The sequence below is a fragment of the Prionailurus viverrinus genome, chromosome A1 (assembly GCF_022837055.1).
Source record: "Prionailurus viverrinus isolate Anna chromosome A1, UM_Priviv_1.0, whole genome shotgun sequence".
NCBI lineage: Eukaryota > Metazoa > Chordata > Mammalia > Carnivora > Felidae > Prionailurus > Prionailurus viverrinus.
Window position 1 is genome coordinate 125,988,197 of NC_062561.1, and position 14,539 is coordinate 126,002,735.

Below are 14,539 nucleotides of genomic sequence, written 5' to 3' on the forward strand. Positions count from 1 at the left end.
TTGTTTTTTAACAGTACAAACATGACTATCCCATTATGCATTTCACTGAAACTGGAACTAAGCATTTACACATTGAATTGTGTTTTACTAGAAATTACCGTTTAGGGGGCAACACAAAATATTTGTGATTAACAAAAGGAGAAGGACATAGATAAGTGGAGTTGAGACCCAGTGGCCTAGTATAAGCTTTTCAGTTGGGGATCAATGGACTCCTTTCAGAATATGATGGACACCAGAAAACTTCCCATCCATGCATAACCACCCTGTGCTTTCGTATATGCAAATAGAGTCACTCTTCGGGGGATATTTTGAAGGTGAAGTAACGGAGGAGGATGTGCAAATAGTGTAATAAATAAGCTAGATTTGGTAGGGTGCAAACAGAAAACAACTCTATTCCTGCTCAGTCTTGGGCATTTAAACCCTCTCTCTAGGATGGTTCTTGTCTTTCTCAGGACAAAATCTCAGGCATATTCCATAGTATTTTCACCATCACTTTCAGATCATCTATATTGCAAACTGTCACCAATTCAAATTTTCCCTTCCCTCAAACTTTAATCTTTATAGGTTTTAAACCTTTGGTGGGGAAAGGGGTGTGGTCAGTGTCTTCCCTACTACTTTCCTGCCCTGAATTTCATTGCCTTCTCTTGTTTCATTGTTTCATTCATTGTTTAATCTGGTACTGATGCCCTCTAGATTGCATGCATTCCAAATGTTGATTCTCTCCCACACAGCTCTTTTCTAGGGATTTAGTAAACCCTTACCACTTTGAGAATTTCTTTTTCTTTTTTTAAGTTTATTTATTTTGAGAGAGTGTGTGCACGTGCTGTCAGTGCAGAGCTGGATGTGGGGCTCCATCTTGCAACTGTGAGATCATGACCTGAGCTGAAATAAAATCAGATGCTCAACTGGCCGAGCCACCAGGATGCCCAACACTGAGAATTTCTGACCTTAAGAACTGTATTTGTGGGCTCCCCCTGGTTCCTCTAGTTGACCAGCCTTCCTTAGCTCCTGGTTTTCACAAAGAGTTTCTCCTTGACCAAACTCCAGCCAGGATCCTCTGAGCCTCTGAGCTGGAGAAAGTAGGCTTCAATCTTGATCTATAAAAACTTAAACAAACACTGACAGTTGCTAACATTCCAAAGCTACATCCCTAGGATGACAAAGCACTTAAAGTGCCTACCAGAGAAAACTCAATGTTGCTGAAAGAACTTACTGTGTGTTCTAGCCAACACTTAAAGATGGAACCCCTGTCTCCGACTCTCTGTGGAAAGGCAGAACTCTTAACTTTGATAAGGGAAAATTAACAAGCTCAAATGTGTTACACACAGGAAACCCACCCCCTTCCCAAACTTTTTGGGAGTTTTCATTTCCCTGATTGTATGGAGCCCCTGCTCTCCCCTCTCCCTTTTCCTTTATCCTCCCTTTAAAATGCCAGTCACTTCTGTACAAATTGAAGTTGAGTTCAGTTCACACAGGACTCTTTCCCCTGTTGCGATACTATATAACTGATTAAAATTTGTCCTTACCATTTTTATCGTGTCTAGCTTTGTCTGTCTTTGACAGTTTCCAGGGGTTTCCAATAATCTACTTCTCTGCTGACATAACCACAACCTTCAAGTGTTCCTCTTGGGTAAGTCCAGCCTGTTTATCTGAGTCCATATATGGCTCATGCATCCTCTATAGCACCAAACTTTGGATCCGGGCCTTTCCCAACACAGCCTGCTTGCTTAGCTCTTTTGTCAGAAAAGCAGGCCATCACAGTCTTGAGACTTTCAGACCAGAGTCAGGTGTCCTGTCTTCCAAACTTCCCTCTTCATTACCTTAGGAGTAGACTAAGCACCCTCCTCCTTTTGCCCATTGCCTAGGGTGTTTGGGGAGTTTGGAGAACCTCAGTACAATAATACAGTGGGTGTTTGATATTCATTTTCTTTCCTTCCTAGAATCTAATTCTGACTCATACAAATATAGATGGACTCATCGGTATCTTACTCTTTGTTGCATCCTCAGCATTTACCTGGTGCCTAGGTCACAGTGAGCTTTATATCTATTTGTTTAATGGCTGAATGACCACGCCATTGGAAAGTACACTTTATGTAAGTTAAAGAAAAGAACCACAAAGAAAATGCTGAGTAAGGTTCTTTTCCTGTTTTGGTTTTCTTTCTTATCCAATTTTATTTTCTCATTGCAATTCTGCTTTCTCTCACTCTTTGAGTCACCAGCATCTTTTCCTCAAAGTGGGAAATTACCTTCCTTCACTACCTATTCATTCTGCACTTCTAAAAGTTTGGGTGAATTCATCCTTCGCAGTAGGAAAGAATACTAACTGTAAGGAGACTTCCCAGAATCTTTCTCAGATTCCCTTTTCATTCTGTTGAAGTGAAAAGAGCTTCTGCCCTGGATGATAGAGGAAAATTGGATAGGATAAATTGTTTCCTTTTCAATTTATTTTCCACAAAAGGGATCCTGCTTTAAACGGAAACTTATTTATAGATAGAATAAGTGGATTTGATTTTTCTTTGGACTAGCCACAGTGTCGATACAAAGGACAGAAAAACACCAGAAGTGTTACGCTTACCCCATTGGTTGTTTCAGATAGCCAGTTTCTTTACCAGAAACTGAAAATCTGTCACAAATGACTTTGAATATCATGGATGAAAGAAAACATTGCATAGTATCAATCACCTTACAGGACAAAGACCCTGAATTTGTAGGTACTCCTTGGACGGAAAGGGACAGAAACCCAACACAAACTAATAAACAATAAAGGGATTTATTTGCTTACATTTGCTTATATATGAATATATATACGAATACATACACACACACACACATATATGTTTTGTTTTGTTTACAAAAACAGTCCTCTTTAAACTCCTTCCAAGTTTGAGGATTTACCAGATGGCAATCCCTTACACTCCTTGGTTATCCATTCCAATATTTAATAAATTTTTCCCCTTCAAAATCATCTCCTTATTTCTAGTGAAAATCATTCATGTTTTAATTTATAAACACATTTATTTTGTTGTAATCTTGATAGTGATGTCAAACAGCAGTAACAAACATTGCTTTAATAACATTACGGCTTGGAAAAAGAGAAAATTAGAAAGAAAAAGGAAAGAAAATCAAGGAGGAAAAGACACAAATAAAATACATGCAAAGTAACTCCAAGAGTAAAGAAAATAGTTCTAAGATAACAGTAGCCTTAGTTGTCATGAGTGAGTGCTGGAGATGACTGAAGTTAACAATGGTGCCTGGAGTTAATAGAGGTGCCTGGATGGCTCAGTTGATTAAGTGGCTTACTCTTAATCTTGGCTCAGGTCATGATCTCATGGTTTCATGAGTTCGAGCATTGCTTCAAGGTTTGTGTTGACAGCATGGAGCTTGCTTGGGATTCTCTCTCTTCTTCTCTCTGCCCCACACCCCACCCTGCTTACACTGTCTGTCTCTCCGAAAAATAAATAAACTTAAAAAAAAAAAAAAACCCACAATGGGATATAGAGCTTATTATGGAAACTTTGCCAAGTTGTATTTCTTTCCCATTGGATTTTGTGGTTTAAGATTTGTACCCACTACAGATCCCAAACTGAACTCATGATTACGTCTTCCACTTAACCTATTTCTCTGCCTCTGTCTCCTAGCTCAAGGAATGCCACCAGCATCAACTCAAGGGTTTAAATTGGAAACTCCATTTAATCTTGGATTTTTTTTCTTGCCCTATCTTCACAAACATTTAAACATAACATTCTCTGTATCCACTCTTGAATCTCTTCACATCTCTCCCTCCCCACTCACTCACACATTTCTCATGAAATCTAGAGTCCAGTGGGTGAGGCATATATCTAAACAACAACCATATAAATAACCGCTTAATTTGTAATTAAATAATTTATCATTTATAATTATGTTCAGTGCTAAGGAGGGATCAGGGTATCAAAGAAGGCTACCTAAGGAAGTGACATTTAGGCTAAGACTTTAAAGCTTGTAAGAACTGGTGGTTGAAAATGGGGGAGCATATGTGTTCCAGCCAGAAGGAACAGTCTGTATGATAACCCTTCTCACAATTGTATGTGTTAGAAACAAAATGGAGGATAATTATGATGTGTAGGAGAAACTGAAAGATGGTTAGGCTGGTCTCAGCCACCATCACCTTTCATTTGGATTACTGCAATAGCCTCTTACCTTCTTTCTCTTCCTGGAGTTTCATTTCCTTAATGTTTTCAGAGGATCACAAGCAGCCTCCTTGTAAAGTATGAATCTTATCATAACTCTCTCTTACTTAAAATACATTAGTCTCCCCTTATCTAGAGGGAGTAAGTTCTAACAACTCCGTGGATGCCTGAAACCACAGATAGTACCACACTTTATGTTTTTTTCCTATACATACATACCTAAGATAAAGTTTAATTTTTTTTAAGTTTAATTTATAAATTAGTGACAGTAGATTAACAACAATAAATCATAATAAAATAGAGCACTTATAACAATATACTTAGTCCTTGAACAACAGGATTAGGGGTGCTGACCACGTAGTCAAAAATTCGCCTATAACTTTTGATTCCCCCAATATTTAGCTAATAGCTTAGCGTTGACCAGAACCTTACCGAGAAAACTCAATGTATATTTTGTGTATGTATTACATACTGTATTCTTACAATAAAGCAAGCTAGAGAAAAGAAAGTGTTAAGAGAATCATAAGGAAAAGAAAATACATTTACTGTACTGTACTTATATAAAAAAAAAAAAACCCTCACATATAAGTGGACCTACACAGTTCAAACCAATGTTTTTCAAGGGTCAACTGTATATATAAAAAAAGTTATTTGAAAGTGATCTCTCTCAAAATATCTTATTGTACTGTACTTACCCTTCTTGTGGTGATGTGAGATGATAAAATGCCTCTGTGAGGAGATGAAATGAGGTGAAGGACACAGGCATTGTGACGTGGAGTTAGGCTACTACTGACCTTCTGATGATACATCAGAGGATCCTCTACTTCCGGATCCTGGTTTACTGTGAGTAACTGAAACCTTGGAAAGCAGAACTGCAGATAAAGGGGGACAAAATGTAAAAAACTCTCCAAACCCTTCAGAATAAACATGTGATCTTCCTAGCAGAGGGTCAAAGCCCTTTTATTATGGTCTCTGTGTTGTTTTCTAGCCCTCTCTCATGGTTCCCAGCACCCTGTATGGTGGCAGTCACTTCTCTTTGCATCTTTGTAAATGCCGTGTTCTGGCTTATTTTCATCCTTTTCTCCTGGAATTGTTTGACTCATCAGACTTAGTTTTTTCTTTTTCTTTTTATTTTAAAGTACTCTCCACACCCAATGTGGGGCTCAAACTCATGATCTTAAGACCTTGATCTTAAGACCAAAGATCATATGCACTACTGACTAAGCCAACTAGGCACCCCCATCAGACTCAGTTTTTAAGGCTTCTTCTTGGAAAGACATGTCATAGCACTCTATGCATGCCTCTAACAGCACTTGGCACAGTCTTAAAGTTCATTCACTCAACAAATAACATTGAGTGGTTACTATTACTAGGCCCTGCTCTAGACACTGGAGGAACAGGCAGCAAACAAAATAGATATTATGTCAGCTTCATCTCTCAGGCTGTAAGAATCTGGAGGACAGATGGTGTGTGTTTGTGTGTGTGTGTGTGTGTGTGTGTGTGTGTGTGTGTGTGTGTGTGTGTCTGTGTGTATTTTAAGTTTATTTATTTATTTTTGGTGGGTGACAGGGGCAGAGAGACAGGGAGAGAGGGAATCCCTAGTGGGCAGGGCACCTGACTTAGGGCATGAACTCACAAACTGTGAGATCATGATCTGACCCAAAATAGAGTTGGATGATTAACAGACTGAGCCTCCCAGGCACCCCGGACAGATTGTGTCCTAATCATTCCTATACCCTCAATAAATAGCATAGCAACAGCACCTAGTATAATAAATATGATCTGACCTGCGCTAGGATTCAAGCCCAGGCCTAACTCTAAAGCTCAGGATGTTTCCAGTACTATGTGGAATCAAGATTAATCTGAGTCTATTAAAGTAAAAATAGTAGCAGTATTAAGAAAATGGCAGCATGGATCACAACTAACTGGGACCTGGTTCATCATAAATACTAGTAAATGATGTTATTTTGCCAAATCTTCCTTAAAACTACCATCATTGGCTTAATGACTTACCCACTGGCATTTATCATAATTTTTCTATCACTTACTTCTTTTTCCTTTCCAAACACACTCTAAATTCAGAAACATTACTATATGGTTTATAGGAGGAAAAAGTAGATGCAATTTAAATGTCTTTCCAGAAGACACTGGTTAAATAAGATAAGGTGAATTCTTTCAATGGATTATTACATAATTCTTAAAAATAATAAGTATCAAGTATACTGACATGGAAAGATGTCCATATATTATTAAGTTGAAAAATAAATTACAGAATAGTATATATAAATCAATTTTATTAAATATATGTTTCTATGTATAGAAAAAATCTACAAGGATGGGGCGCCTGGATAGTTCAGTCAGTTAAGCATCTGACTTCAGCTCAGGTCATACTCTTGTGGTTTGTGAGTTCAAACCCTGCGTGGAGCTCTGTGCTGACAGCACCAAGCCTGGAGCCTGCTTTGAGTTCTGTGTGTCCCTTTCTCTCTGTCCCTCCCCCACTCACAATCTCTCTCAAAAATGAATAAACATTTAAAAAATTTTTAAAAAAAGAAAAAATCTAGAAGGATCACAACAAACTTCACAGAAGTTTCACTCTAGAAGTATAGTTGGACTTCTAATTTATATACTTTTGTAGTATTCGAATATTTTTAAGTGTATATTATTTTCATAATTAAAAGGAAGAAAAAGGTTAAAGTATAATCAAATATGCTCTCATGATATAAACCATTATTTTATTTATTAATATTATTAAAAAAATTTTTTTAACGTTTAGTTTTTTGCGAGAGATGGGGGGAGAGAGAGACAGACAGAGTGTGAGCAGGGGAGGGGCAGAGAAAGAGAGGAAGACAGAATTCTAAGTAGGTTCCAGGCTCTGAGCTGTCAACACAGAGCCCAACTCGGGGCTCAAACTCACGGACCACGAGATCATGACCTGAATTGAAGTAGCATGCTTAACCTACTGAGCCACCTCTGCTGCCCTATTATTTTTAATATTTATTTATTTTTGAGAGACAGAACATGAGCCGGGGAGGGGCAGGAGAGGGGACAGAGGATCCAAAGTGGGCTCCGTGCTGACAGCAGTGAGCCTGATGTGGAGCTCGAATCCATGAACCATGAGATTACAACCTGCGCTGAAGTCAGATGCTCAATGCTCAACCGACTGAGCCACCTAGGAGCCCCACCACTTTAATTCCTATGAATTTTAATAAAAGCCAGTTAGTGTGAACACAGTTTCTAGTCTCAGTAAAGTTGGAGTGATCTATAATCTCTACTCCTAAAACTTAAAGGCTTCCTAAAGTATCAAAACTAGAAATTTTCAGGTTTTACTTCCATCTCTGATATCGTTTGATTGGCTTTTATGTCATTTAGCTTCTGTCTATATCTCTATATGCCAATTAGGTAATTAGACTTAGTGTTATGGGAGGCATTAATGCATTTAAGTAGAATGGTTTGGAAGGGCTGCCACTCAGTTGCACTTGGGAAGCTACTGACTGATTCAATAAAGTTTCTGATGTATGTGATGCATTTCCTTTCATAAAATGGGTGTTCAGAGTCAAAAGTGGAGGATGCCATCTAAAAATGAACTTGGAAACCTCAAAGAATAAATATGAAGGAAATCTGGCCATGGAGAATATTCCAAAGCAGTGTCCCACATGTTTATTGTACCTAGAATAAAAAGGTAGCAAAGTAAACCAGTCTGGATTCAGCTTCTCCTCAGATTACACAATTCATGACAAGGTGAGGCAACAGGTGCAATTACACCTCCAGGGTTTCTTGTATTCCATTTCGGAAATGATAAAGGATACAACATATTGAAATCGACCACAAATCTTTTTTAAAAACTGTAAAATGTGTTTTTTTACCTCATCTACAACCATTTACATGCTTATATTCCTGCTGTAGGTGTAAAACTGTTAAAGCTGTGTAAGAGAAGGCTGTGTTTTGGAAGTCACATATTGGGAGAGAACATTTTAAAACTTTTGCTGGTAATTTGTGCTCATGCTAATGGTGTTCCTCCACACCTCCTGGTACAGAGTGGGGAGCACAGAAGTGGACATACCAATAAGGGAAACTGGGCCACCCATAACTGAAGCCTGGAGGAATACTTGTCAACGTACGTATCTGCTTTGTTTAAGAAGTAACTGTTGGGCTCCCTGTTTTTATATTATTTTTGTTTTATTTAATTTTATACTTATTATATTTTATAAATAACATGTTATTTATGTAATATATTATGTATTTTTATAAATAATATATTATATATAATTATATATATTATTTATTTTATTATTTATTATTTTATATGACTTATTTTATTTTATATTATTTTGTTTGTATTTTTGTCTCCCTGTTTTTATATTATTTTTGTTTCCTTTCCCTTGTGTTCATCTGTTTTGACTCTTAGAGTCCTCATATGACATAAAAACAGGGACAGGGACAAAACATAAGAGACTCTTAAATATGGAGAACAAACAGAGGGTTACTGGATGGGTTGTGGTAGGGGGTATGGGCTAAATGGGTAAGGGGCATTAAGGAATCTACTCCTGAAATCATTGTTGCACTATATGCTAACTAATTTGGATGTAAATTAAAAAAAAAAAAAATTAAAAAAAAAAAAAAAAGAAGTAAGTGTTGGGGCACCTGGGTGGCTCAGTTGGTTAAGCTTCTGACTTCAGTCCAGGTCATGACCTCTGGTACTTGAGTTCAAGCCATGCATCAGGCTCTGTGCTAACAGCTCAGAGCCTGGAGCCTGCTTCCGACTCTGTGTCTCTCTCTCTGCCCCTCCCCTGATCACACTCTGTCTCTGTCTCTGTCTCTGTCTCTGTCTCTGTCTCTCTCTCTCAAAAATAAGTAAAACAGGGGCACCTGGGTGGCTCAGTCAGTTGAGCGTCCAACTTCGGCTCAGATCATGATCTCGTGGTCTGTGAGTTCGAGCCCCACATCGGGCTCTGTCCTGACAGCTCAGAGCCTGGAGCCTATTTCGGATTCTGTGTCTCCTTCTCTCTCTGCCCCCCTCCCGCTCATGCTGTCTCTCTCTCTCTCTCTGTGTCAAAAATAAATAAACATAAAAAAAAAATTTTTTTAAGTAAGTAAAACATTAAGAAAAATCAAATAAGTGTCAATTTTCTCATCAAAAGGGAGAAAATCTTGATAATTTAAATTTATAATCACAGAGGAAACCTTAATAGAACCAGGACTATTTTCTGATGGTAAGAAGGTCAGAAAAGTTGATCAAAAATATAATCATCCTTATTGTGGTAAAAATAAAGAGATCATGCAACTAGCATAAACTGTTTTAAATTAGGAAATCAAATCTTACATTAGTCTTTAAAATGGAATATAGACAAAATGAAGACTTTTTAAACTATGGGGAATTTTAGAACATATAAAATTAAAAATGGACACAAAACCATATATATGGGGTGCCGGGGTGCCTCAGTTGGTTAAGTTTATGGCTCTTGATATTGACTCAGGTCGTGATCTCATGGTGGTGAGATGGAACCCCGTGCTTCAGGCTCTGTGCAGAGCATGGAGCCTGCTTGGGATATTCTCTCTCTCTGTCTCTCGTTCTCTCTCTGCTTTGCCCCTCCCCTGCTCATGCTTTCTCTCAAACAAATAAACAAACAAAGACCATGCAACTCTTGATCTTAGGGTCATGAGCTCAAGCCCCATGCTGGATATAGAGATTACATAAATAAATAAATAAATAAATAAATAAATAAATAAATAAATAAATAAAATTAAGAAAATTATTTTTAAAATGTTTTTATTTTCATTAACCAGTCTTTCCTCCAACCAGGTAGTATTTATGGAGTACTTACCCTGTGCCCAGTTTTGTACCAGGTTTTGGGGACACAACAGGGAACAAAACAGGTATGGGCTCTTGCCTTACGAAATCCAGTGAGGAGAGGGACCCATTAAATGGATCAGTACAAAATTGTGAAACATGCTAGACAGAAAGAGTAGCATGCAAATGTATTTTTTTTTTTATGATACCAAAGAGAAAACCTTTGTGAGTTTCCCATTTTTTCCAAGTTAGGTGGTTGAGCCTCAACTCAGACTGTGTGTTAATCACCAGAGTGTAATAGCAGGACCATAATCTGTAGTCAACAGCGAACAAGCGAGGACCTCTGCACCTAGGCAGTGACCTCAAACAGGTCAGGCTGTGTGGGTGCATGGGAACAGGAGCTGAATGGGGTATGGATGCTTCAGTCATCTGCCTGCCAGTTATATTTATTAAGGACCTTCTATGGATTGAGCATTGTTTTAGGGACAGGTAATGAATGGAATAAGGGTCTCACCATCTAGAAAGAGGGACACACAGGAGAATAAATAATGATACAAGTGAGTGTAAATCCATGTGAGAGTCCAGAGAAGGAAGTTCTGAGCTTTACCTGATCGTGGTTTACTTGAGTGTTATTGGAACAAGGTTTCCAGGTATTAGAAATAAGAATTTGCAAAGCAGAGAGTGGGGAGGAGAAAGGCAATCTAGTTAAAGGGAATAATATTTGCATAGAATGTTCAAGAACAAGGGAAATTCTGAGAACTGCAGTTAGTATGAGGCTAAAACAAAGACTAAAGGTAGGGAGGTGGTACATTGAACAAATATTGGAGACTTTACATCGTGGCTGAAACTTTGCTAATTGCTATGAATAAAGAAGGAAAAGATATAATTTCTGCTTTCAAGGATATTTTGAATTCAGTGGTAGAAATAAGTAAGAAAATTGGCAATAAGAATCTAGGGTAATAAGTGTAGGAAAAATGCTAAGGAAGTTCCTGCACACCCTTTAAGGCTCAAGGTAGAAGTAGGAATGGATAGATAATTAATCAAAGGGGTACACACAGGATTGTACAATGGGAACACAGAAAAGGGACTTTGGATATAATTTTGAATGATTCAAGGTTTCCTACACAAATATTTCATTATATTCTTCAATTGTTGCAGATCACTGCATAATTAAATTTTATGTATTTATTTTTTTATTTATTTAAAAAATTTTTTTATTTATTATTTTTGAGAGAGAGAGACAGACAGAGAGAAAGCAGGGAAGGGGCAGAGAGAGAGGGAGACACAGAATCAGAAGCAGGCTCCAGGTTCTGAGCACTCAGGACAGAGCCCAACGCAGGGCTCGAACACACAGACCACGAAATCATGACCTGAGCTGTAGTTGGCCGCCCAACCAAACTACTGAGCCACCCAGGTGCCCCAAATTTCTTAAAAATAAACTTTATTTTAGAGAGTGAGAGAGAGAGAGAGTGAGCTGGGAAGAGGGGCAGAGGGAGAGAGAGAATTTTAAGCAGGTTCCACGCTCAGCCCAATCAGGGCTCCATCCCACTACCCTGGGATCTTGACCCGAGCCAAAATCAAGAGTCAGACACTCAACTAAATAAGCCACCCTGGTGCCCCAGGTAATCAAGTTTTAAACATTAAATTACTATAAAATAGTATATTCAAATAGCACAGCAATGAATAAAATAAAGAATCCTGATTTAATGAACATTAAAGAATTATTTTTTAGGCATCATGATGATGATGAAGCTACACTTTTATCTCTTAACAAAACATATTGAACATCTCTGACAGTGTATTATAGGTCTACCTTATTTTTTTTTAAGAGCTGTATTCTGTTATATCAAAGTGCTTTACTTTTGGTTTTAAGAGACAGCAAGAGAATCTTTTTTTTTTTTTTAGTATTTATTCATTTTTGAGAGACAGAGAATGAGTGGGGGAGGGGCGGGGAGAGGGAGACACAAAATCCCAAGCAGGCTCCAGGCTCTGAGCTGTCAGCACAGAGCCCAACGTGGGGCTCGAACCCATGAACTGTAAGATCATGACCTGATCTGAAGTCAGATACTTAACCAACTAAGCCACCCAGGTACCCCAATGAGAGAGAGAATCTTAACCAGGCTCCATGCCTGATGGGGGCTTGATCTCACGAGTGACCAGGAGATCATGACCTGAGCTGAAATCACGAATCGGATACTTAACCAAGTGAGCTACCCAGAAACCCTTTTACCTTAGTTTTTTCACCAGTATTCTGTCAGCAGATATTAGGTTTCTTAGTTTTCTCTGTTACAAGTAAGTTGGAAATGTTTATATATCACTGTATATTTGGGCTAACATTAATTTGGAGCAAGTTATTTAATCTCTTTGTGGCTGATATCTATAACATCATTGAGAAAATTATCAAACTAATTTAATTAAACTCTCTTGCACAGAGCTAAAGAAATGTTCTCCTGAACTACTATGTTATATTTATTAATAAACTAATTATGTGATAAATCCTTTTAGTTTTCAGTAAATGAATAAAATAATGGAAAACATGCTGGTTGGAGACAGGTTCTTGTATTTAATTGTTCAATTTGCTTTTTAAAAACTGATTAGAAAAGTAACATAACCTCTTATCAAGTCTAAATAATAAAAATAAAGATCCTCTATTATTCTGCCACCTAGAACTAAGCACAGTCAACATTTTTGTAATATTCAGTCAGATTTTCTCATTTGGTACATACTTCATTTTGCCAGAAATGGGACATTAGTTTTATAATCTACCTTTTCTCTTTCTTTCTTTATTACTACCTTTTATTTTTGTTATTGGTATGCTGTGAATAAAAACATTTTTTGGATGGTAGGCTGTGAAATTTATTTCATATGACCATTAAAAAATGTTTGTTTATTTATTTTGGTGGGGGGGAGGGCAGAGTGAGAGAGAGAGAATCCCAAGCAGGGTCCACCCTCAACTCTGAGCCCCAGTCCAACTCGGGGCTTGATCTCATGACCATGAGATCATGACCTGAGCTGATATCAAGAGTCAGATGCCTAAGTTACTGAGCCACCCAAGCGGCCCCTATCCCCCACCCCCTTTTCCTTCCACAAAAAAGCACATCATCATGTTTGTTTGTTTATTTTTAAGTAATCTCTATACCCAATGTGGGGTTTGAACTCATCCAAAGATCAAGAGTTGCATGCTCTGACTGAGCCATTCAGGTGGCCCTACACCATCCTTTTTAATGGCTTTGTATTCTATACATGGTTGTCCATAATTTATTTACTCAGTCTCTTTATTTATAGGAACTTAGGTTGTTTCCAATTTTTTTTGTAGTTATAAGCAATTTATCACAGAGTATCTTTATAAATTGTTGGAAACCTTTCCCATTATTTTATTAAAATTGAGTCTAAGATGTAGAATAGCTGGGCAAAGTGTATCTTTAAAAAATTTTTTTTAAATATTTATTCATTTTTGAGAGAAAGAGAGCTGGGGAGCGGCAGAGAGAGAGGCAGACATAGAATCCAAAGCCTGGATGTGAGGCTGGAACCCATGAACCTTGAGATCATGACCAGAGCCAAAGTCAGAAGCTTAACTGACTGAGCCACCCAGGCACCCCAGCGCAAAGTGTATCTTAAAGATTTATTTATTTATTTATTTATTTATTTATTTATTTTCAACGTTTATTTAATTTTGGGACAGAGAGAGACAGAGCATGAACGGGCAAGGGGCAGAGAGAGAGGGAGACACAGAACCAGAAACAGGCTCCAGGCTCTGAGCCATCAGCCCAGAGCCTGACGCGGGGCTCGAACTCCCAGACCGCGAGATCGTGACCTGGCTGAAGTCGGACGCTTAACCGACTGCGCCACCCAGGCGCCCCAAAGATTATTATTATTTTTTTTTAATGAAAGCCAAACTATCTTCCAGAAATGCTGTATAGATTTTGATTCTTGATATGTTTAATGCAATTATGGTTATCTATTCCTTATATCCTCATCTAGGTTTTATTCTTTTAATGTCATTGCCAATCTAATAGGTGAAAAGTAGTATCTCATTGTTAGCTTTATTTTCATTTTAATGATTTCTAGTGAGGTAGAGTATCTTTCCTTTAAAAATTTTTTTTTCTTAACATTTATTTTTGAGAGAGACAGAGGGAGAGACACAGAGTGCAGGTGGGGGAGATGCAAAGAGAGGCGGAGACACAGAATCCTAAGTAGGCTCCAGGCTCTGAGCTGTCAGTACAGACCCAGACACGGCGCTCAATCCCATGAACCGTGACATCATGACCTGAGCCAAAGTCAGACGCTTAACCGACTGAACCCCCCAGGCGTCCCAGAACATATTTTCTTATAATTTCTGACACACACATTACCAACTTGTTTTTGTCCTTTGACTTTCTAAGAGTTAGTATAGTTATCTTTCATGATTTGTAAAAACTCTTGATATGTAAATATAATTCAGATATTAAGGTAGTGACTGTATGTACAATTAAATATTAAGCAGTTTGTCATAGATTACAATTGTTTCTCCATTTTATTTTTCAACTTTATGTCTTTTGCCATAGGACAGGCAATTTGTGGGTGTTCTATTATCAAATTTTTC

The 14,539-nt window shown here is 37.9% G+C and overlaps 1 protein-coding gene across 2 annotated transcripts in view; it reads right to left on the reverse strand.

Annotated features, from left to right (window-relative positions):
• MIER3 (MIER family member 3) overlaps nucleotides 1-14,539 on the reverse strand; it is a 194,106-nt gene that overhangs the window by 178,339 nt on the left and 1,228 nt on the right. For both annotated transcript variants that reach the window (XM_047864619.1, XM_047864611.1), the window contains exon 2: nucleotides 4,865-5,041. The gene's annotated coding sequence lies outside the window, so the exon portion shown is untranslated. The remainder of the gene's footprint in view (nucleotides 1-4,864; nucleotides 5,042-14,539) is intronic.